Consider the following 25,343-nt stretch of genomic DNA (forward strand, 5'->3'; position numbering starts at 1 on the left):
ACAACATAGGTGGTATTGAGTTTCTGAAAAGAAAGCAGGTTGTGTACCCAGTGAAGAGAAAGAAACCACAGAGTAGACAGAATGAACACAAAGGGGTCTATTAGAATGTGGGGTGGATCACCACCACCCTCGTGGCGGTGGTGATCCGCAAGACATTCTCCTCCGCCCGCATGTCATTTCCCCCTGCCATATTGGTATGGCGGGAGGGACCCCGGCAGACGGAAAGACCGTCCGCCGGTTTTCCGCTGGTCACACAGGTGACCCGGCGGAAAAGGGGCCTGATATGGTGGCGCTGTCTGCTAGACACCGCCATCCATATTATGATGGCAGCGGGAAGCAGCCTTTTGCCACCACGGAAAGGCATTCGGTTTCCTCAGGTGGAGGCCCGTTGCAGGCCCCCAGGATGTTGGGGGATGAGGGGGCACATGGGGTATACCTATGGTACCCCCTGCATTGGCATGGACAAAGTGGCAGGCACCGCGAGGTGCCTGTCACCTTGTACATGCCAATGCACGACGTGCATTCCCAGCATTGTGGCGGGCGGTTCTGTGAGCACCGCCCGCAACAATGCTGGGAATAGACGATGCCAGCACCACGATGGCATCCTAATTGCCAGTGCGGGACCGACGCACCACTGGCGGACGGTCCCAGCACTGCTAGGGTCGTCCGCCCGCCATCCTAATAGGCCCCAAAGTGTTACAACGTTGACAAATTAATAGCACACAAACTGAGTGATGGCAAGGATCTAAATCAGTGGTGGGCTAATCAAACCTCGATAAACTCAATAGAGAGAGGAAGCTGTGGGCTTATTTAAAGCACACTGTATATATTTTGTTCTTACCGTAATGATCTATATGACATAACATATCTTAAATTGGTTGCATGGCCTGATGAAAAAATATTATCGTAAATTTAATTTACCAGGCAGATGCCATCTCAGCAGTCCATGGAAGTTCCTAATAGAAATGTGCAAAACTACATCTTCATTTATGCATTTATATTCAGCTTTTCGCCTATTTGCATCACTAAATTAACCATGCAGGGTTTCCTACTTGTAGTTCCTGATATATGTGTTTTTTGAAGAAGGAATTATAGCACCTACAGCTATTTCCCGCACTTTCTTTAGTGACCTTTTCATAAAACTATTGATTTTGTTGGTAAAATATCAGCCATTTGGCCAATCTGTCAATCGAGAACATATAAGTGTAAAAAGATTTCAATCTGCCACAACAGCTTTCTTGTCTGGATGTGTCCTGAGGGGAGGGTTTTTCTGACAGAGGGTCGTAGTAGGATCCAAGTGATAATCAGGCCCTGCAGACAACACTCTCTATGCATGCACAAAGACTGTATAAAGTGGGGGTTGCTAGCGTGCCTCGGGTAGGCCTTCCATGAAAGGTGGGGAACAGAGCCAGGCAATAGACCAGGGTCTGTGAACAAACTCCGCTACACATTGTCAGAGTCCATGCCAAGAGGGGTGTTGGCCACTTGCTGTGGGTTGGTTTCACTGAAAGTTTGGATTTGGAAAATGATCAAAACCCCACAAAAATTCACTTAAACCAATGAAAGTTATACATGCATATAGCTGTAACACCTCAATGTATGTTTAAAAAAAACCTCAGCTGCTGAATAAAACTCCAAACTACAAATGCTAAATTATTAATCACACCTCAGTAGTTTCATTGAGTGACAATGGAAGAGCTCAGCCTCTGTTGACACACCTAGAAAGGCTAATTACTCTAAGATTCTTGGAAAGTTGCAGGGACAAGCACATATTCACTATACTGGAAGTGATGGCTGTAGGTTTTCACAATTAAAAGGCGTAGTTACGAAAGCCTCCCTATAACGTTAAGTAAAGAAAGTGACGTCCTGGTGAAACCGAGTCTGTGTCCGAGCAGGGTGTTCAGTCTAGCTCCCGCTTGAGCAGGTAACGGATATGGCTCGCGTGCTGACAGCTGTGTTGCTTCTCTGTGTGATTGCAGTGATCAGCGCAGCAGCGCGTGGACATCCTCCAAGGAATGTCCACGAAAGGGCAATTTCATCAGCCAATAAGAACCACGAGGCGGCACGAAGCAGAAACAAGCGTCAGGCCGCCGGTATTGTTGACAGCACTGTGAGTACTGCAAGACTAGATTGTTTAAATATGTTTTAAAAGCAGAACAACCTTGAGACTAGCGGCCGCGTGTCATAAGTGAACCCTGGCAGCGTTTTCTTGAGACACGGTGGCCCCTGTTTAGAAACATGTCATGATAGGCAGCGGTGCTCCCTGTCAGTTGCATTGCATGACAGGGGCAGAGCTTTAGTTGGGCCGGGTCCCTCCAGGTCTCAGGTCCAGTCGTATTTAAGAATGGACATTGAAATGGGTCCCTATAGGGCCGTATATTCGTGCCCTTAACTTTACTAATGATTCTGAACTATTGATTTAAGGAATTTTCAACTAATCCATCTCAGTGATTTCGCTTCCGTTTACATTTCACATTTTTACTGAATCTTGCACTCCACTGGAGTGTTAGCTATTCTCAGGATCAGGGCTTCAAGTGAGTTAAAAAAACTGGGGGCGGGGGTCTCTCAAAGGGGTGTAGCCGATGTAATTAAGGGCGTGGCTTAAATTCATGTAAGCTAAAAACCAGTGCTTACATGCTTATCATAGTGTGCCGCCTGACTGGCATTTTGCTGCTTCTCATCAATACAAAAGGGTATGCAGTTCCTGACTGAATAAAACAGGTTGCATAAGAGAGCAGCAGCTCACTTGATATCTAGATACAGGAAGAGCATTCCTCTTGTTGGAATTAGGACCCTCACACACCCAGCCAGCTAGGTGTCATGCTTCATCATCGGGTCTGCTCCTCGTCGGGTCGGCGCTGCAATACCCGACAGGCACCCATGAAGGAACTATTTTAATGTGTGTGACCCATCTCCTGATTAAAACTAAGTGTGGCACCCAGAGCGCGGTACCCTGTAACACTACTACAGGGGTGCGCCACATTTAGTTTTAATCAGGAGAGGGGTCACACACATTAAAATAGTTCTGATTGGAACCCCACCTCCTGTTTTAACCTCACTTTCCTTTACATCTACATTCACTAGGCCCCCTCACCCGCACTGCACCTTATGGCAGGAATTAAAGATCTCGGCCAAAGAGCCCTTTCATGGGTGCCCGTCGGGTATTGCAGCGCCAACCCTACGAAGAGCAGACCCAATGATGAGGCATGACACCTAGCTGGCTGGGTGTGTGAGGGTCCTAATTCCAACAAGAGGAATTCCCTTCCTCTATCTAGATATTAAGTGAGCTGCTGCTCTCTTATCCAAACTCTTTTATTCAGTCAGGAACTACATACCCTTTTGTATTGATCATTTGTTGGGCATGTATGCTGGACCTGTTAAAAAAGCACTAAGCTCTCCTTCTTTTTAGACAATTTTGCTGCTTCTGTCATTGCATGACATTCAGATATATAACACAAGTAACATTACACCTACAACATGCCAGGGCTTTTGGCTTTGCCAATGGTTGTTAGTTGCATAAGCTAAATAAGCAACAACTATGCCTTAGTTGTAAAGAATATTGAAAAAGCTTTAGTTCTGAAATGATGACACTGTGAAAGAACTGGATCAAGTCTCTTTGAAGTTTCATCAAAGCCAGTGAAGGGTAGTACTGCTTCAGAATTAGGACTTTTATTTCACCCTGAGGTTGAGGGCAACACTTCAGAACACAACAGGGACTCGTTTCAGGACCTGCTTTTTAGAACTGCTGGTGCTGAGCACCGGCAGGACCCGACCCACTTAAAGCCCTGCCCAGGATGTTATGTTTTTGGGTGTTTTTTTCATGCAGCATATATATTGTATAGTGCATGCATTGAAGTGGATCAACTCCAGGTGTTTATAAGAACTATGGTTGAAAACTCTGGAGCTGAGGCTGAAGGCAGAGTGAGTTTCTCAAAGTGCTGTCAGTGGGTCATAAAGGTGTTCAGAATACATGGTCATCCAATCCTTGGCTTCTCTGCAGAGCTCACAGAGACAACCCCTGACAAAGCCAATAGTCCAGGTTGTATTTAGGTGTATGCCAGTTGTACTGTTATAATAGCTGGATGCAATAAGAGAAAGCACAGAGAGACCACAAAATACTGGTCGGGTGGCAGACTATGATGTGGCGTAATGGCCAGAGCTGCCGACTTTGGAGATGGGGAACCAGATATGAGTCTGGGCGTCAGCTCAACATCCTGTGATTCTGAGCAAATCACTTAACGTCCCGGTGCATGCCAAAAATGATTGTGTACTTGTGTAATGCAACTGGTGCTCATGAGAAGGGCTCCAATACTGAGTCAAGTTTGCACTCTCAAAAACTGCAAAACAAAAAAATAATGGTGTTCATGGGCCCGATTTACAAAGTCGAACTTTACGACTTTCAGTATTTACTATGAGTAGTAAATGCCCTTTGTGAATATCAAAAGTCATACATTTAGACATTTGTCTAACTTTACCTTTGTGAATTGGGCCTTATGTGTGTAAGCCATGTCTATAACTACATAGGCCATGCCCCTTTTTGAGACTCCCCCCCACACACACACAATCTTTCATCCCACTTAAAGCCCTGACAGTGGAAGAAAGCACCATATCTACACAGATATGGCACTGTCCTGCTCCATCCCTTGCACTGGCACAGAATTATGCTGCAGAGCATCATGCAAATATCTTTGCACCATAATGCAGTGTATAGCATAGGTATGGTAAATATTCTGTCTAGACAAACTTGAAAACCTTTTCCACTGCGGATGTGTGCTGTGAAGTGCCACACGCATGCAAGTCAGAAAAGGTTAGGAGACATAAAAACATTCCTCCTTTTATGCCTGCTTCAAAGCGGCATTATTCTTTGGTGCAAAACCCTGTCTAATACTGTTAATAGATACAGATTTGCATCAAAAAACGTGGTTGATTGTTTGGAAATGCCTATGTGCCACTGATGGAATGTCTCTTGATGCAGAGTGTCGTAAAGCGGTGCAAAGCGTTACTTTTTGTTACTTTGAGGCAACTTTCCATTGCAAATCAAGCTTTGCTCTAGAAATAAATTCCCCAAAAGCATTTGCCTTGGTTTGCATCACTTCTGTGACACGTACTCAGGGCAAAATGTTTGTAAATTAGTCCCAGTCTCTGCTCCTGTTTTAAGCTGACTTGTGTTTCATGTAGTTGAAGAGCCTGGTCTATCTCACCTTCTTAGACAGTGGTAAATGGTTGTTTGTGACAGTAAAGTGAAAGGAATGGTTGATTTGGCAGGAAATGTAGCACACATTCTGCAGCACACATAGAAGGAAAAAAACACCATCAATGATTGTTTTCGTGCATGAAGGTATCCCTTCCTGCACAAAAACTATCATCTGTGCAACGCAGGAACACTTACACCATGGCTCAAGGGTGCCGGAATTGGCGCTAGGCAGCCAATTGTGCACCAGCGCAGAAAAGCACAGGGATGCCTTGTACTACTGTAAATACGGCACATCCATGGACTTTCCAAATGATGCAGCTCAGTGCAGAAAGATGGCTTGCAGGGCGGCGCAGCATAATTATTTAGTAAATACGCTCCTTTTTTTTCTCCATCATTTTCATTTCATCTTGGTAGGTAACAATACATCTCGTAGTATGTGAAGCCAACAGTATCCTGCTCCTATGGGCCTGCTCTTGAGTTAAATAGTCGTATATCTATTACAGTGCAATTAGGATGCAATTGGAATTATTATATGAGGGAGAGTCTTGTCTTAATAACTGTATTATATAAGTAATAAACCCACCCTGGTTGCAATTGGGTCATAGAATCACTGGCATTATGCAGCATTGTAGGACCAAATTATGCAGCAGGATTGACTACATCATGCAGCATTAAAAGGCAAATTAGAGGGTGAAATACGGCGCATTCTGAAGCAGTAGTCGTTATTTTATCATTTTTACACACATTAACACTGTCTGGGCAAAAGTTTCACCTCAACAGTCATAGTTTAACACCTAAATACACCAAAAAGCAACCTAAAAGATAACTGCGTTTCCGTGACAAAAAACTGCCACTGCATGGTAACACCTATGGTAACGTTTTTAGTAACTTTTAACTGTTTGACCTAAAAACTAAATTAGATTATGTTACAGGTGTGGCAAATTCAGAATTATCGGCTGCAGAATCGCATAATTTCAATGGGGCTGGTCATAATTGGTCATAATTTCATGGGTTTTCTCAGAAAAGGTATTTGCTAAATGTTTTTTCACCATCTACGCAACAGATACAATAAAAACATATGTATTTGTTATTTAATAGCTTTTCTCGTGTTGTAAGGAGTGGGAATAAAGAATGCCTGATAATCAAAAGATAAAGTTTGCTACATGTTGCATGTAGATGTACTTCTGTGCAACATACTCTGGGTGAATCCACACACTTATGATCCATGATACAAAGGTGACTTCACTGGTCCCACCATCGGGATGTAAAACTGAATATTGAATGGAAATGAATGGTGCCCTAACATTACCTTCAATACTTGATCAGGTTTAATCTTTTTTGGAAAATCACGTTATCCTCCTCTGTCTCTTTTCCACTGGGAGTATGCCGCAGAGAAGGACAAAATAATGGGACAGAGTTGACTATTGTATGTGGCAATAAAACCCCAATCATGCTACACCTTTGCATAACCTCTTAAACAGTTGCATTGAACGGCATAGCACTATTCATATACTGGTGCAGACAAAAGCCTAGTCCATCAAATGGGACTCCATTGGTAACTCTTTTAACAGCTGACTACAGTAATTAACGGCTGAAGGTGCCATATGAACTCCAGTAAAGTGTTTGGCACATAAATGAAACCCATGTGAAGTTATTTAAAAACTATTACATCTGTTTGAGCTAGAAACGACATGTTGAAACAGATGAAGGATTATACAACTGTGTCAAATTCATATTCACGTAGAAAACGCAGCAGCTGCTCAATCATATTTTTCCAGATACATTGGCATTAGCTGATCAAACTGTAAGTCCTTAGAAGCAAACAACCACCAGCATTAAGCACTATCGAAAACTGGACATCCATGTGTGCTCATTGCCGGTGTTCTGTACCGGCACTTATTTCTAAACACTGGCTCCTATAATGGGATTACATCACATGGTGGGGATGCATGTTTATTCTTCAGTTGAATGAAAAATGATAAGTCTAGCACATAGGTAATGCTGGTACTGGCATTCTGCAGCAGTGGCCGTGCTGTTAGTGGCGCCAGCTGGAGTGAACTCCTATAAAGTGCTGTGTGCACCTGGCACTTAATTTCTTACAAATTAAGCAATGCTCATTATGCCAGATGTACGATCATAGTGTCTTTCACACTTCCTGTGACATCTCCAGTACAGTTGGCAAAAAGGAATTAGGGTCTTATCAGAGCATTTCCAAGAAATCATGTTTTGTGTTGAGCAATGAAATACACATAAAGTTGGAATGTAGGCTAGTATACTTGAATTTATGCATTATATGGGCACATAACTGACAGGCCTAGTCACAGATTCTGAGCGAGTCAGAGATTTCTGACCCCCTGCCAAGCTGCTCTTTGCGCATGGGTCTGAATTCCAAATTGGAAAGTATTTACTGCACCCAGTAGTTACCTTGTCTAATAAAGACCTCAAACTGTTGGTACGTTTTGGCATATCAAAGCTGCCATCATTTTTTTTCTTTTCTTTTTTTATACAGTGGGGTAAGAGAATACCTCATATGACTAGATCATGTGTGGTGCAAAAATTCCAACTGTCTTTCTCCATTCTTGGCCATTTTTCCACAAACTTCCTTTCTCATCACTCTATCATAGTTCATGTTGTCTTTTCCCACTTTGGCATGGAAGTCTCCCATCACAATCTTCAGGTCATGGTTTGGCATGACTTCAAGGACAGCTTGTATTTGATGGTATAATATATCCCTGACTGTATCCTCTGCATCACTTATTGGAGCATAGCACTGGATAATGGTTGTGTTGATGTGCCTGCCTTTTAACATGGCTGACTTGAGTCTGCTGTTAACTGGCTTGCACTAAAATTAGCAATTGCTCTGCCCCCTTGCTCATGGATATGGCAACTCCTTCATGATGCTGGTCATCCTCCATTCCCAAGTACAGTGCCATCTTTCCAGTGGTGTTTTTCATTCTGCCAGACCCAGTCCAGCATCTTTTGCTGACCCCCAGATTCTGTAAGTTGTAGCGCTTCAACTCAGATATTATTTGAGCAGTGGCGGCAAGTGGAATCTGAAAATGGCGAGGTGTAAGTGTGACGGATGAATCATAGCGTGAGCAAGCAAAGCGAGTGAGCCTGATGTTTATGAGGGGGGATAGGGGGTTAACCCCTGAGAAAATGTTACAAAATAGGTGTATTTTGGCGCAAATTTCAGCACTATTTTTGTGGTAAATGGATGAAAAATATAGTTCTTAAACTGGCTTCAGCCTGCCAACCACGCTCTACTCACAATGTTGTGTTATGGCCAGAGCTGCCGACCTTGGAACTGGGCAACCAAGTTCAGTTCTTGGTTTTGGCTGAATATCCCGTGATTCTGGTCACGTCACTCAATCTCCCATGTGCTTATAAAAAATGAAGGTGACCCTGTGTAATGTAATTGGTGCTCAAGTTAAGTGCTTCAATGTCTTTTGGTCGAGTTTGGGCTTTAAAAATCTTCACAAAGAGGTTAACAATAAAGCCTTAACATAATGAAATACAAACGGATACCTATTTAGTGGCTGATTTGTACAAAGAGAAACCATAAAAATCTGAATGAATCACAGCTTCCCCACTTAAATTGTATGATCTAAGGCAAATATGTTATTTCACCACAACTCCATTTCCTTCCTTCATATGAAAGCATTTTCAAATGTGCATTCAGAATATCAGTTGTACAAAAAACAATTGTGTTTGAATGTCAATGGGTCAAAAAGCTGTTTGACTGCATTGTCATCCAGTTCTTGGCCTTTCAGTACAGGGCACAATGCAGATCACATTAGCAAGCAGAATTGTTCATTCTACCTAACTCAAAAGACCAATGTTTCTGATCTCGCACATACTTCTTTATTTATTTATTTTTCTCTTTTTTCTTTTTTTTCTCCTTTTCTTTTTTTTCTTTCCTTTCCTTTCTATTTTATAAATTTTTATTAGGCAACATCAATGCGTTCAGAAATATATAAAACAAATTAAGACAGTATATAGTTCTATAAAGTCTATTGAGAGAGAAATAATAAATCGATGACATGTTAAGACATGTAAATTCTATACATTTTAAGACATTTTAAGACAAAAGGAAATCTGACATATATCTTGAATTAAGTTAAGTTCCGTTTAAGCTAAACAGTACCTCCAAAAAAAAAACAAAAAAAAATACTAAGTAATGGTAGAAACTAAAACCTATCTTTCCAGGAGATAATAGGTAACCAAATTTGAGTGCCACGTAGTTTAGCCTTCGTGCCCTTGGTTGAATAGATTGCCATTTCTTGATTGGAAATCGCCAAAAACCGCGTTATCCAAACTTGGAAATTAGGAGGATCCATATCTTTCCATCTTGTAGCCAATATCAATCTGTATACAGCCATACCCAAAAACAAACATATCTCTTCTTCTTTACTATGCCCAAGGACATTGTCATAACCTAGGAGGAAGAGGGTCGGGGACATAAGAACTTTATGACCAAATACCTCTTCCCAGAAATCTGATATTTTTAATTTGAGAGCAGTTAATTTGTTACATTCGACAAACATATGTATTAAGTGGGCCGAACCTATACCACACCTGGGGCATTTATCGTCTATTCTTTTCCCCCATGCATACAATTTTGCCGGTGTAAAGTATAAATTGTATATGGTCTTATATAGTTGGGCCTTAAGAGTTGATGTTAAAAAACTTTCCCGGCGAGAGAAAGAACCTTGTCAATATCAACATTTGGATTAATCAATTTAGATGCCCAAAGAGATTCTGTTCTTTCCAAATCGACATATTGTTGTACCAGTAACAATTCGTAGAATATGCTTATACTAGAATTTTTCTTCCCCCCAATATAATCAACAATAGGGATATTCGACATTGAAATATTTGGGAGTTTCGCAGACAGTATGGCATTTATCTGAATATATTTAAAGAAGTCAAAGGTCGGAATGTTAAATTTTATTTGAAGATTCGAGAACCTCGAGCTGGACGTAGTGTCAAGAAAATCTCCTACTGATACCAGTCCAAGGCACTCCCACCTCTTAGCGATATCGTCATTGATTTGCCGGGAGAGAAGAAAGGAGTGCCATAAAGGCGTATATTTATTAATTTTGGGGATATCAAAATGTTTGGAAGTTTTCTTCCATATCCTCTAAGCACTCTCAATAATTTTAAACTTAACCTTTTTATAATACGATGGCTCTATCTGTCTCAGCAATAAACCTTTGGCTTTCTTCCCTACAGCTAGTTCATATATTGAGGGGGTCCCAATCAGGCCTGTATTATTACCTATTGGTTTTATATTAAAAAGTGGAAACATCCCCTGAAGGAAACTAGCCCAAAAATACAAAGTTATATTTGGAAGCCCCAGACCTCCTCTCTCCTGTGGAAGCGATAAAAGTGTAGAGGATCTCCTAATTTTGCCATATCCCCAAATAAATTTAGAAATTTGTGACTCTATGGCTGTGATCATCTTATCCTCAATAATTAAAGGGATTGCGCGAAAGAAGTACAGTATCTTCGGAAAAATATTCATTTTAACAAAATTAACCCTACCAATAATTGAAAGATTAAGGCTATTAACCCTCAGAAGGTCTTTCTTTATATTTTCGAGCATGGGATCGTAATTAAGTTGATTAATATTTTCAATCTTGGGGGATATAGAGACACCTAAATAAACAGCATTTGTTGCTTTTCTGGGGTCATTAAATAGAATATTATTTGTACAAATAACAACAGTTTTCTCACGATTCAAAGAATATCCGGACATGACCCCAAAGGACCGAGTTATATTTTCAATTTCTCCAATTGCCTCGGTAGGATTTGGTGTTACAACCGCTACGTCATCGGCATAAGCAAGTATCTTAGTATCGTGCTTGCCTGTTTTAATTGGTGTTATCACAGTACTTGCCAGTAGTTTCATAATCAGCGGATTAATATAAAGGGCAAACAATATTGGGGAGCAAGGACACCCCTGCCTTGTGCCCCTTAGAATGTTGAATGGTCTAGATTCTAGGCCCATCGTCTGAACTTTAGCAATTGGATCTTGATACATTGCTTGTATAGATCTAGCAAAGCCAGCCCCAAAGTTGTTAAGACCCATTATCGCCCACAGATATTTCCATGAAACTCGGTCAAAGGCTTTCTCGGCGTCAAGGAGGATCATAGACATCCGGCCCCCCGTCGCAGCCATGATGTCGAATAGTGATATGACCCTACGGATATGATCCGTAGTTCCTTTATGGGGAATGAATCCGTGCTGCAACGGGGAGACCAGATGTTCTACCACCCTCCTGAGCCGATTGACTAAGACCTTTGCATATATTTTTGAGTCTGAATTTATTAATGAGATCGGGCGATACGAAGTGGGAAGCTCTGGGGGCTTACCCTTCTTAGGAAATATTACTATATTGGTCTCTTTCCAAGATAGAGGCGTATTGCCGTTCCCCTGTATACCTATACAGAGATCTAATATGTATGGTATAATGACCGATCCCAGAATTTTATATAGATCTAGGGGGATCTTATCTGGGCCTGCTGCCTTACCAAAGGCCAGATCGGATAAGGCTGCTTGTACTTCGACTAATGTAATGTCTTTATCTAAGTCATCTCTACTGGCTGCATCGAGAGTATTAATCATTCCACATTCCGTTAGCCAAAACCGTAGTAATTCTTTAATTTCCTCTGACTCGAGAGTCTCTTCGTTAGTATAAAGATTCTCATAATATCCTTTAAAGACCTCTAGTATCTTGTCTGGTTCACTGCAAGTTTTACCATTTGCATATATATGACTGATTTTATTAAGTGATTGTTTCTGTCGGGTACGAAGGGCTAGTTGCTTTCTGACCTTTTCTCCGTCTTCGTATAATTTATTACGGCTGGTTTGGTAGGTTTCTGCTGCTTTCTGATTAATCTTGCTATTGATCGTAGTTTTCAGAATTAGCAATTTGCATAATGTGGCTTTACCGTCACTTCCTTTAGTTATATCGTAAGTGTGTTCCTGCTCAACTTCAGCAAGGTCTAACATCTGACGCTGGTTAACCAGGACTGCCTCTTTCTTTTGTTTAGCTACGAAGCTGATAGTTTCACCCCTAAGAGCAGCCTTGAAACAGTCCCACACTATGGCCCTCGACGTGCTATAGCGGTTACAGTCGAAGTAACCCTGTGTCCAAGTCTTGATGTAATCAATGTACTCTTTATTAGCGAGGAGTTTTCTATCGAAAGTCCAATTGAAACGGGGCCTATACAAATTGGACACATTAATAGTAAGAGTGAGCATATTATGGTCAGAGAGTGTCTTGGGACTTTTTTCGATTTCTGCACCCGAGATCTGTTCACTGACCAACCACATATAGTCGATTTGCACATATTTATTGTGTGGGAATGAGAAATAAGTATAACCGGGATCAAAATGTCGTTTAAAAGCCCAGACGTCAATTAAGTCAAAGCTTTCTCTTAGTTGCGAGAACGCTCCGTAAACTTTGGGTTTTCTTCCTGTGTAGGCAGCCAGATATTGGTGATAAGGCATTCCTAAATGTTGAAAAGAAATATTCAAATCACCACACAATATCAATACCTTGGGCCAGGAAGCCAACTCAAGCTCTAACTCTTCAAATATATGTGGGTCATCATGATTCAGAGCATAAACTGTGCAAAGTGTTATTCCAGGTTCTAGCTCAATGATGACCCATCTACCAGAGGCATCTACTAGTTTATGTTTCGCTTGCCCCAAGAAGCTTCTGGCAAAGATAGCTACACCACAGGTTTTGGAGGTTTGTGAAGTATTTGCTAATAAGTTAAACCCAGGCATTTTTAGTAAGTCCCTATCTAACCATGTAATATGAGTTTCTTGAAAACAAAGAATGTCAAAGGGCCCTTGCCTAATTAATTCATAAATACTAGCTCTCTTGGCCCTATCATTAAGCCCAGCCACATTCCAGGAGCATATTTTAAACTTCCCCATAACAGTGTCGAGTTGTTTTCCATAATTATCTCTCCAAAAATATAGAAAAACATTTTATTTATTACTCTAAAATTCAGTATACGCAAGGAGTTGCCATTTTTCCCCTTATTTTTTCCTCCATTCCGGCTTCCGCCTGCCCTTTCGCCCCCCCCCCTGGCTACCACCCCCCCTGACCCCCCCCCCACACCCTCCGTGAGGCTTTTAGACTCCGTGAGAGTCTATTTGATGAATGTGCATATCGAGGTCCAGCGCTGGAGCTTATGTTTAACCCCTTCGGTGCTCATGACGGAATGGTTCCGTCATGACCCACGGTTGAGCTGTGCTCATGACGGAACCATTCCGTCATGACCACGCCCGCGCAAGATTCCGTCAGCACAGCGGCGGAATCTGCGCAGCATCGAAGGGGTTAAAATTACGTGATACCCTTTACAAAAAATCAATAGCTCACTTTTTTCTTTTCTCTTCCTTCCTTTCGCTTTCCCCCTTCCCTCCTCTCCTTTTATGAGCGAAAGACTGTGAAATTTATGTGATGAAAAAAAAAAAAAAAATTACATACTGACAAAAAGAGTGCCATTAGACCATGATAAACCTTGAAATGCTTCAGTAAGTGCAGCCTAATATCACCCTAATATCACGGAAACTTAACAGCGCTACATTGAAAGCTACTTCATAAGGCATCCAAGTACTCCTTGGCCTTGATTTCAGATGTGAAAAATGTTATGGACCCCCCATTAATTATTGTAAGACGGGCTGGATTATTCAGATAGGCCAATAGTTTCTTCTCTTGGAAAGGTTTAATCAACTGGCGAAGACGCCACCTCCTTTCCACCGTGGCGTGGCAAAAATCGGGGCGTACAAAATAAGAGATAGTGCCGCTCGCTCGTTTTGACTACGGTCTGGCTTTCTCCGATATTGCTTGCCTGAGGAGGAAATTACCAAAGTATACTAAGATTGCACGAGGAAACCCCCCCGGGCGTGCAGGCTGTTTTAGATTCAGAGGCACGCGGTGAGCTCGTTGTATCTCTAAGTCCCAGTTCCAGTTCGACAATTCAGGTAGAGAGTCAAGGAATATTCTGATAATAAAAGCCCGAGCATCCTCCCCTTCTAAAGTTTCCGGGACTCCTAGAACACGTAGGTTATTTCTTTGGAGGCGGTTTTCAAATTCCTCTAACTTCCATCTTACATCAGAGAGCTCTGCTTCATGTGACTCTACTAACTCATAGTTTGTTGCAATCTCAGTTTCATTGGATACTATGCGAGAGTCAAGGTCAGACAGTCTGTCTCCAAATGAGCTGACGGTTTTGTTCAATCTCCGAACCACCCCTTGTACTTTTCGAAGAGTGTTTTGGGCCTTACTCCCGTCATGTGCAGTCTCTTCTCTATGTCCTGCAATTGCTTGGAGAACAGTTTCCATTACTGTATCGAGAGTAGCTGGAGAGCCTTAAGGGTGATATAAGCAACCAGGAGCAGCAGCTTGGTGGGATGCAGATGAGATATTCGTCGCTGTGCGCTCTGTAAGTTGTTCCGGCATAGATTGGATAGGTTGCGTTGTAGGGGTATAATCCCATACCAAATCAGTCGCACCGTGATGACCCTTTCTTTTTTCAACTACAGTTTTTTTAGCACCACGGCCAGAGTCATCATCATTGTCGCTACCCGTTGATATTGAACATGTCTCATCTGACCATTCTAACTCGTCCGAGAAGGAATAAAAGTCACTTGGGTCCTTTTCCACATCTGTATCTAGAGCTCTCCTGTTGTTGTTTGTCACGGTGCTACATCCAGCCCTCTCAATAGTTTTATCTTGGGTATCATTAGGGTGACTGACTCCCCCCAAACTAGGCGTGGTTACCATCTGATTTTGAGGTGTATTGTATGTGACATCCAAGCCAGCCATGATCTCCTTAAGGGGAGCTTCAGGTGCTATTATGGGAGTTATCATGGCTTCATCTACCTTATCGCTGGTTCTAGCCGCACTTGGGTGCTGCAGGATAGGTATAAATATAGGGGGAGCATTTTGAGCATTTTGAAGTAGTTCGCTTGTCTTTAGGCTCGTAATTATGCCAGTTTTGGAATGAGGTAGATTAGATATATTGAGGGCACTTTGAGGAGCTTCCTTGGCATTACCTACATCTAGCAAATTCACTTCCAACTCTTCAATCACATCCCCCATTAATATAACGGGACTTACTTCACTAGCTGGGCCTCCGGAGTTTTCCAGGTTTTCAGGGCTTCTCGAACGAGTCTGTAACGCTGCGTCTGTTTTCGCTGGCTGACTCTGCTTCGCCTGACCTGGAAGTACTCCACCAGGTGTTCGGCGAAGGAGATCAGCCACTGTGGGGCCGGCTGTGCTTCCTTTCGCTTTCCCCGTCGACGCAGACTCCTGCCTAGGAGTACTGGAGCCCGCATTCATTTCTTGAGTAGTCCGTTTACCAATTACGGCATCCTCACGCTGTACCTGTCTCGCCGCTGCTGCTGCAGCCCTTGCCTTGGCCGTGATGGAGGAACCAGCATTTTTAGGAGGCACCGCAAAATCCTTCTTGTTGGCGTTAGCGTTATCACTAAAGGCGGATTGGTGATCAAATCCCCCGTGTAGCGGCTTTCTCGATTCCCGTGGTACTAACAGCTGTTCGCGGCAAAGAAAACAGATGACAGAGAGACCAATGAGCGAGCCGAGAGTCTTGAGGTAAGCTCCTGTACTCGCGTTTAGTTTCTTATTGTTTACCAGCACCATCAGGAAGCATAAAAGATAGCGATCTTTGATTGTCTGCTTAGCCGATAAATTCTTCAAATCATTCCCTTTTCTTTCTCTTCACGAAAAAAGTGGTCCGTATGCTCCGTCTCCTCTCCTCTCATTGTTGAATATCAGAGTTCATAGCTCCCCCAGCGCTGGACCTTCTGCACCACGGTCTTAGACGACCGCCATCTTGCCTTCAAAGCTGCCATCATTTTAAAGGGGAAAAACATACAATATTTACTGTAACATGTAGGGTTTGGTGCAGTAACTATACCAAAATCTGCATCCACTTGGGCAAAATTTCAGAATATGTGATAATGATCACATCTGACAAATTCTGAACACCTCGATGTCTGACTTTTCTGGATGTAAAAACGATGTACCCTACAAGGGACACTCGTAATTTAGGCCATATAGTATTGTTACGTAGTGTGATTTCATGGTGAAATTACATACCTAAGATTATTTAAATACATTGTGGTCCCTTTGCCAAGGTTTCTGCATTCATCTGTTGTATGAATTCGTTGTATCTTACCAGACGTAGCCGAGTTGTATCTTGTAGTTTCTTTATTAGTCTTGTTTCAGGATGGTAATCATGTACATCAACAGCCCCACCAGGAGCAGCCTACCTGCTGCTCAGCCCATCTTCAACTGTCACACCTCACTGACACAGGCACCCAAACTTTCCATGTGTCGTGTCGTGCTACTACACCAATAACGACCGACACCGTGTTCTGTTTACCAACTCTTTATTAATCAACCTTCCTCTTCGATGTCCCTACTCTAACTGCCCGCTTCTCCCGTCGCTCCTCCTCTTCCCCTCACCCCAAGGCTCCGCCCCACCAACCACTAGAATGCTCACAATATTACATCTCCCCCTTTGTTAATAAAGCTTGTGACCAGTGCTCACATCTCTTTGATCAACCGTCTAGGTTTTTGAATGTCTCTTCTTGGCCGCAGGGACAGGCCTTCAGACACAGTTCCATTGCTGCCCTCAGCGTCCCGTTCCTGACCCATAGGTATCCGATCATGTCCTTCACAGTGTTCAGTCACAGACGTTGTAGGCCCCGGCGTGAGTGTCTCTTTCATGGTGGGGCTGCATCTTTGAAAGTGGGGGACATTGCGAGTGATGCGCCTGTCCTCCGACTCAGCCGTCAGCGCGGTGCCCTTTTGTCTAGTGACTGTGAGGGGCTTTGCCCGGAACCAACAGTCCGTTTCCTTACTTGGTTCTTGTTTGACCACGACGCAGTCCCCTTCATGAGGCGAGAGAGATCTAGCTCATCTCCTGTGGTCCGCATAAGCTTTCATGCTCTCCTTGCCAGCGCGATCAGCATCAGTTACTACTTCTTGGTGAAGACGACCTGGTGACACCGGTCTTAATGCATCCTCCCAAGTGGGTATCCGCGTCCAGATGGGGCGCCCTAACATGAGTGTCGCTGGACATTTGCCTGTAGTGGCATGGGGTGTTGTTCGATATGCTCGAAGCACTTCATTGAGAGCCATTTACAGATCTCGTCTATCAAGGGTAGCTTGCTGGAAAGTCTCTTTGAGTATGGCCATAAACCTTTCACCAGTGCTATTGGCGTGTGACCACACAGGTGTTATCCGCCGATGCTGGACACCCATGGATTTCGCAAAGTCGCTGAATTTCCATCCAGTGAACGGTGGACCATTGTCTGTTTTCAGTTCCTTGGGCACACCCCAGGCTGCAAAGACTTCATCTAGAACCGCAATGGTGGCGGCAGCAGTGGTGGACGGCACAAACTGGGCAATGGGAAACCGTGAGTATTCGTCCATTATTACGAGAACATATTTGCCTGATTGCAATGGGCCATAAAAGTCCAGGGCTAGTTCGTGCCACACTCCAGGCGGCGGCGGTGTCATCTGACTCGGGGCTGGAGGATCACCGTGCCCTACTACTGGACACTGCGGACAATCCTTCAGGGTGGCATGTTGAATGATCTCCAGGGGAACCGCAGGCGGTCGCGCTTGATCCTCCACGAGATGGACATCTTCCTCCACAACGGACAGTTCAGGTGTGTGTGTTGCCCTGGGGTGTCGCGACATGTAATCAGCCAGGTTGACTGATTTGCCTGGCTTGTGCACGATGTCAATGTCATTGCTGACGCGATAGAGAACTTCCACCAGACGCAGCCGCTCGGCCGTCGGCAGACTAAGAAGACAGTCAGCCTCTGGCCCTTCTATGACGTGGATCACAGCGGGAACTGACATTGTGTTGTGTCTCAGCGTAGTTGAAAACTTCCCAAGACAGGGAAGGGGCTTCCTGGACATCCAGGTGTAGACCCGAACAAATGCAGGACTCAGACGCGGGAGAGGGTTCATTTTTTTGTACTCCGTCACCGGAATGTAATTTAGTGACACTCCACTGTCCATCACAAATTTTGTGGCATGTCCACCGACGCTGATGTCCAGTCGGGAATATTTCTTAAGTTGGTCCGGGTCAGCAACCATACTCGCATATTCAACTGAATATTCTTGTTCGTCTGATGTCGATCTAGAGTCCCGAGAGGGTGATCTCCTCGACCATCGTGATGTCCACGACTCCCTGCTGGAGTGCGATGATCTTGATGACGACTTCGGGCGATCATGCATCGCTCGCGCATGGTGCCGGCGAGTGTCGCTCCGCGACGTCGCGGGCGAATTCTTTTCTTTCTCACGGCGATACTCTCCGCACATGGCTTCAAAATGATTGCTCCAACCACACTTGCGGCACTGCTGTCCCATAGCCGGGCACACTCCGGAGTGTGGGAAGTCATACCCGCATCTGTAACATTTTCGTGCTGTCGCCTTCCTCGCATGATCATATCGTCTGTTCTTTCTCCCCGAGTCCGGTCTACAGTGCCCAGAATGGCGCCGGCGCGATGATGGCCGATCGTGTCGCCTGCGCTCCGAGGGCGACCGGTTCGCACCTGACATATCTGCTCTCGACGTTCTGTATGCCCTGCTTCCATGGTCTTGGCCTGTTCCTCGGCCTGGTCATGCACTCTCGTCAGTTCTTCGATTTCGTCTAGGGTGTGACTTTTTTTTAACAATTTTCTTTGGAGGGTCTCAGACTGACAGCCGTCAATGACGCGCAGCCGTATGGCATCAGCCGTTGAAAATGCTTCAAAGTTGCAGTGGCGTGCCAACCGTCGTAGTCGAGTTATGTATGTGCTCATCGCTTCATCTTTTTCTTGGCGCGCCCTCTGGAACACATACCTCTTGTAGTCTACATTTTTTTTGTGTAGAAATTTCTTATCCAGAGCTTCCCGTACCTTGGCGTACGTCCCTGCATCCGCAGCTGGGATTTCCTTGATCATTTTGCTGATGTCTTTCCCCACGAGGTTGCGAAGCGCAATCAGTTGATCCTCATCACCGAGTACCTTGGAGCCTTTGATGTAGTCTTCGAAATCTTCAATCCATTCTTCCCAGCGAGGGCCCATGCTACCTCCGACCACGAGCGCCAGAGGCTCTGGAGGGCGCAGGTGCGACAGTCCCATGACAATGGGTTTCGCTTCTTGGCGTGCAGGTGATCCCTGGTTTGACATCACGCCTCACGTGGGCTTGTCTCGGCTCACTTCTGTCCGTATTTGCCTGTGCCTTGGCTTGTTTGGTGTGTTTGCTGCCTTTGCTCGTGCTTGTTCAACTCTTTACTTGTCTTTGCTTGGGCTTGTTGCAAAGTTATCTTGCTTTTACTCGTGCTTGTTTATTTCCGTGCTTGTCTTTGCTCGTGTTTGTTCGACTCTGTTCTTGTCTTTGCTTGGGCTTGTTGTAAGGTTGTCTTGTTTTTACTCGTGCTTGTTTATTTCTGCGTTTGTCTTGTGCTTGTCTTTGCTCGTGCTTGTTTAATCCCCTTTAGTGGCTCCTGGGCGCCTGACTTTAAAATGGCCGCCTGTCCGATTTAATGAGGGTGTCCTTGGATAGCTTCCTGGTTTCAAGATGGCCGCCGGACCGGCACCACACACAGGGCTTCACACGAGGCTCAACCGTTATTCTCCCGCTAACTCTACTGCTCTGAGAGCCTCACTCACCAGCTCCGTGAGGTCTCAGTCGGCGTCAGGCAGGTGGGCTTCGCTGCTGCTGCTTCCCCGGGACACGTACGTCTTCCACTTTACGCTGGGAGGGGGCTCTCACACGGCGGGTCACTTTTACGGAAGGGACCAAGCAGGGGCCAGGGTTTCGCTTTCACCCCGCTCTCCCTACTCCTTCGGGACGTTGAACACGGTCCAGGCTCAGAGTGCAACGCGCGTAGCGTTGCTTCCGACGTCTTCTTCTGCTTCTCGCTCTCAGGCGGGCTACGTCGCACGTTGCGGTTCAGGGGAGCATGCCGCTCATCCCACCCTCGTCGCCAGCTGTCGTGTCGTGCTACTACACCAATAACGACCGACACCGTGTTCTGTTTACCAACTCTTTATTAATCAACCTTCCTCTTCGATGTCCCTACTCTAACTGCCCGCTTCTCCCGTCGCTCCTCCTCTTCCCCTCACCCCAAGGCTCCGCCCCACCAACCACTAGAATGCTCACAATATTACACCATGCATCTATGTCACACCAACATTCCACTCAGAACACTCACACTGGCTAAGCAGCAAGGAGCTTGGTAAACTGGGATGAACATAAGTAAATAAGCAGGATATAACATATTCCCTCCTTTTAAATGAAAAATGAAAATAACAATACCACATGGGATGAATTATACACAAGAAAACACATATGCAGAAAATATTTCAAAACTCAGGGATGCACAGTAAAATACATCTCGAGGGAGTCTGAACAATTAAGAAACCAGAAAGGATGAATAATAAATTGACAAGCAATATCAAATAAAATGATAATCAATATCACCCATCCTCCCCCATAAAATCTATTTCAAAACAGTTTATAAAGTGTAGCAAAGGATGATACACACCCTGAGACAAAATAACATACGTTATGAAGATGGAACTAAAAACCCATCTTAACACCCTTCATGTAAGGGTCCACAACTAGGCAGAGTAACCCCAAAAATCATCCCTCCTCTAAGAGTTTTTGACTTAAACCATGTAAATTGGACTATGACCCATGAAGACTTACGCTGAGTAAGGGTCTTAATGTAATACATGTAAATGGGACTGACACCTATTGAGACAGCAAACAAGATGTGCAGCACAGGGTGACTTACACACAAAGTAAAGTAAACGTGCACCACAAGGTGACTTACACACCGTTTAACAAGTGAAAGTATACGTGTAGCACAAGCTGACTTACACACCGTATAGACATGACGTGTAGCGCATGGCGACTTACACACCGTAAAGACAAGACATGTAGCATATGGTGACTTACACTCCGTTAACAAATCCCTCATGTAAGAATAAACAACAACAAACCCAGAAATGGCTGAAAACCACCAACAGGGTCATACCTCATCCACAAGATCATCCCTCATATAAGGGAGTGTAAAAACAAACCAAGAGATGGGTGTACCTCACCCACTAAAACCCTAGGACCTCCCTTATGTAAGCGTACCTACGACATCATAAGTAAATGCACAAATTAAACCCAATATCACAATCACACGTGTAAGAGATATGACATTCAATGCATAAGTGTAAAATTAGATGCAAATTGTAAGTGCGACAACCTGGTGTAAATAGAGAATGTTGCCAAACCACAAACACCATCAGTAGAACATTGATTTGTCAGTTTGCTGTCCCATCATAAACTTGATGTGAGACAAATGTAAAAGAATGGCATCACAGAAAAATAACATGCATGAGATGAACATTACTCCAACATTAACACTAAATCATGCAAACTCTTTTTCTTTGTCTCTTTTTTTTGTTAAAAAAAACCTGTAACCACAACAAACCCAGCAAGACCTCCTGTAAGCGATATCTCACATGACTTGACACTCTCTATGATTCCAAGAAAAAACTGGATACATGTCAATCTGAAATCTGGGTATCCATAGTTAGAGAAACGTACCAGAGATAAGATGCAGCTAAACTTGTCATCTTGCTCCCTCACGCACTGGCAGATCAAAGATGGAGTCCGACATGCAATTAAATTCGGGGCTTGGCAAACACAGAGAAAAATGCTGATGCAGTAAACTGTGAGCCTGTAGTGGGCCCCACATATCGCAGCTTCACAAAATGTACTCATAATTCTCCGACACCTGCATCATGCGTCTGCTTTAGAAACGTGTTCCTGCCCCACGAATGTGCCTGTGTTCCATCGTAAACATGCACTCAACAAACTTGGAGGTGAATATCCGTAGTTTCCTTGACCACCACCACACAGAAGACAGATGGCTGCAAGTACAGGGCGCTGCACAGGATGGCTAATACAGGACAAACCTAGCCCGATGCTTGCCACCCAATACTAAGATGGTGGCATGCTGTTACGACAGCGCTGGGTGGCTGACGATTGCGGCGTGCTGCAAAGCTTCCCACAGCAGCTTGCAGTGGCGTGTAGATGCAGAGATGTCACAGTGGTGCTAAGGATACTTCTGCGTGACTCCTATAACCAGGTAAGCTGCACGCGTTGTGTATAATATTTAGACAGCATTATAACGGTTTAAACGGCCACCGTCCCTGCAGGTCGTTGTAGTTCATGAAGAAAAATAAAATATTGAGAAACTCACCACTATGTTTTTCTCACATCAGATGGCCTCCTCCGACTGCCAGTACAGAGACCACTTTGCCAAAAGTTATCGTGTGCGATCTAGTAAATGTCACATATGCAATGTAAACGACAAAAATAAACACTCCCATGAAAGATTGAGGGCAGAGAGCAAACCGTTAGAAGCTTCGTGTTATCCAGTTGTGTGAAAACCAAGTATGGTATGCCTGTGAAAATCCTCAGCTGATTAACCTTTTCTTTTAAAAGTCCACCCATTCCTGTTGACTGCAACATGTAGCCAAATTCCATATGGATTTTGAATGTGCTCATGGTCCAGCAATTTGTGGCTGCAAATACTCATATGTGAGCCAAATGAATTCACAGGCTGTAAATTGTTAGGCTTGATGACGCAAGCAGTACTAGTTACATCAAAGTCCAAAAGAAGTAATGTTGGTGAGCATGGCACTCCTGGGCTGGGGCTGTCCGATGAGAAGGACACTGGTGGGGCTGCCAGGTGTGCTGCTCCAGTTTCTCTTTTTTTCCTGTGAATATATGTGATTGCGTTGTCAGCATCTGTAGTTTCTGTAGGTTCATTCAGCTCTAATGCCTCTCTTGGAGACAGGTTCATGAAGTCCAGTTGTAGACATGGGTTAGTCTCCAAGTCGTCGCCAAAAATACGTTGTATTTTACCAGGGTGCACAGACAGAATATCGAGTTTCAAATATCGATATACAAAAATATCGAGTTTGAAATATCGTCATACAGGAATATTGTAATGTGATGATGACCGGCATTCTCGTGTCGGAGGTGTTAGGCTCGTGCATGTTGTTGTTTGAGCGCTGTTCCACGATCTAGCGCTGAACGTTGTGTGCCAGGATTCTGATATGGTCAGTTGTCAGCGATCCTGGTATGCGGCAGAGGCGTCTGGTTGTGGGTGCATTATTATTATATTAAACCTGTAACTACTTACAAGCCACGAGTCGTACCTGTGATTACATACTTCATTTGGCGACGACTGGACGGAGCTGCGCGTCCTGCACCCACCAGCCAAGAATTTCACCCAAAAGTGGATTTACCAGGAGCTCACCTCTTCACGCCTTCTACACAACTGGAGATCTTCGCAAGCCCTCGCATCCGAGTTTCAACTCGTGCAAGCGACGATTTTGCCGATGTACCTCACTCCAAGTTTACAATGGCAACGCATCGCACCCTCACGCGCGTCTTCGCGCATGCGTAGTAACGCATGACGCATACGCGCACCGGCGCTAGCGGCCATATTGTGGTTGTTTACTGGTTACCTTAGCAACCAACTAATACGCAACGCTACGCCGCGGAGAGCAGCTGACTCCTACAACTAATTTCTTCATTGACTCGCTTTAAGGTAGGATCGAGCCTGCACGTTTTTACGGTGACAGGCACACCTTGAATATTTCAAAGTTCTGATTATTTTTTATGCTTGAGCTGTTGGATTTTGTAATAAGCTCATTTCAAAACGCTAATTCACATGAAATTTACTTACCAATTCTTACTGACATCAACAAGTGTATTTATTTCAATATTTAAATAGCTTTTGTTGTCACTTCAACACCTTCTCTACGTCTTTATTGTTGTTTGAACCAACAACTATGGCTTCGTCTCAACAATTTGCACAACCGCCTCCCTTCTTGCAACAACCTGGGAAACCCAGCATCCCATGGTGCCAATGGGTAAAAGCTTTTGAAAATCACATTGTAGCTATTGATGCTGTCAAGTTTCCTCCGCAGCGTAAAGTAGCAATTCTTTATGGTTGTCTTGGTCTTGCTGCACAACATGTTTTTGAGAACTTGCCTAAATTTCCAACTCTGACTGGTGAAGCTGGTGATGCTGACCATTGGAACGTGTATAAGGAGGCGTTATCGCGACTTGCTAATCACTACGATCAGGAGTCGAACGTTATGCTTGAGAGACATAATTTCTTTAGAAGAAAACAAGGTGAAGATGAATCGGTGGAAGAGTATATTGCACAATTGCGAGTTTTGGCATCTACATGCGAGTTTGAAGCTGACCCTGAAATTTACATTCGCGACCAATTTGTTTTTGCTTGTTTTTCAAGAAAATTCAGCAACGTCTCCTTAGTTGCAGAAAACCTTCTCTCCATGAGACGATTGACATCGCCAAGAGTATTGAAAGATCCAACGTCACTTCTAAAGTTCTTCAACAAGATCAGTCCGTCACCTCATTCAAGAATCCTACACAAGATATTGTTAACTCTGTGAATGCCATATCTATGCATAGACCTACTAAGCAATTTGTAAAGAAAGGAAATACATTCTGTTATAGATGCGGTCCCAAATCGCACTTAAGAAATTATCCCATGTGCCCGGCCATCGGGAAAAGATGTGTTCTTTGTAAAAAGATTGGCCATTTTCAAGTTTCTTGCAGATCCTCGAAAAGACCCACCACCATAAATAGTGTAGCTTACTCTGAAGCCGTTGATGATTGTTCAAATCAATTTCAAGACATGGTAGTTTCTATTGAATGCAATTCCATTGCTACCCATCACGGCGTCAAAGGCCCTTTAGGAACTGCATATTTTGGTAAGGTGGAAATTCCTGTAATGGCAGACTCTGGTTATCCTATAACCATTCTATCAGATGTTACATTTCATGATAAATGGAAAGGTTCAATTACTCTATGTCAAACTGACGTCAACCCAAAGGCTTTTGGGGAGTTTGATATAGACATGTTGGGATATTTTAATTACAGACTGGAATGCTTAGGTAGATCCATTTTTACTAAGATTTACGTTGCAATTAAAGGACGCAATATTATTGGATGGCAAGATTTGGCGAGAATGGGTTTACGTCTCATTCCAG

The 25,343-nt window shown here is 43.9% G+C and overlaps 1 long non-coding RNA gene across 1 annotated transcript in view; it reads left to right on the forward strand.

The window, feature by feature from the left end:
• Positions 1–1,874: 1,874 nt before the first annotated feature.
• LOC146796229 (uncharacterized) overlaps positions 1,875–25,343 on the forward strand; it is a 118,378-nt gene continuing 94,909 nt past the window's right edge. The window contains exon 1 of the long non-coding RNA XR_014969904.1: positions 1,875–2,110. This is a non-coding gene — a long non-coding RNA (uncharacterized LOC146796229). The remainder of the gene's footprint in view (positions 2,111–25,343) is intronic.

The sequence above is a fragment of the Triturus cristatus genome, chromosome 10 (genome assembly GCF_964204655.1).
Source record: "Triturus cristatus chromosome 10, aTriCri1.1, whole genome shotgun sequence".
Classification (NCBI taxonomy): domain Eukaryota; kingdom Metazoa; phylum Chordata; class Amphibia; order Caudata; family Salamandridae; genus Triturus; species Triturus cristatus.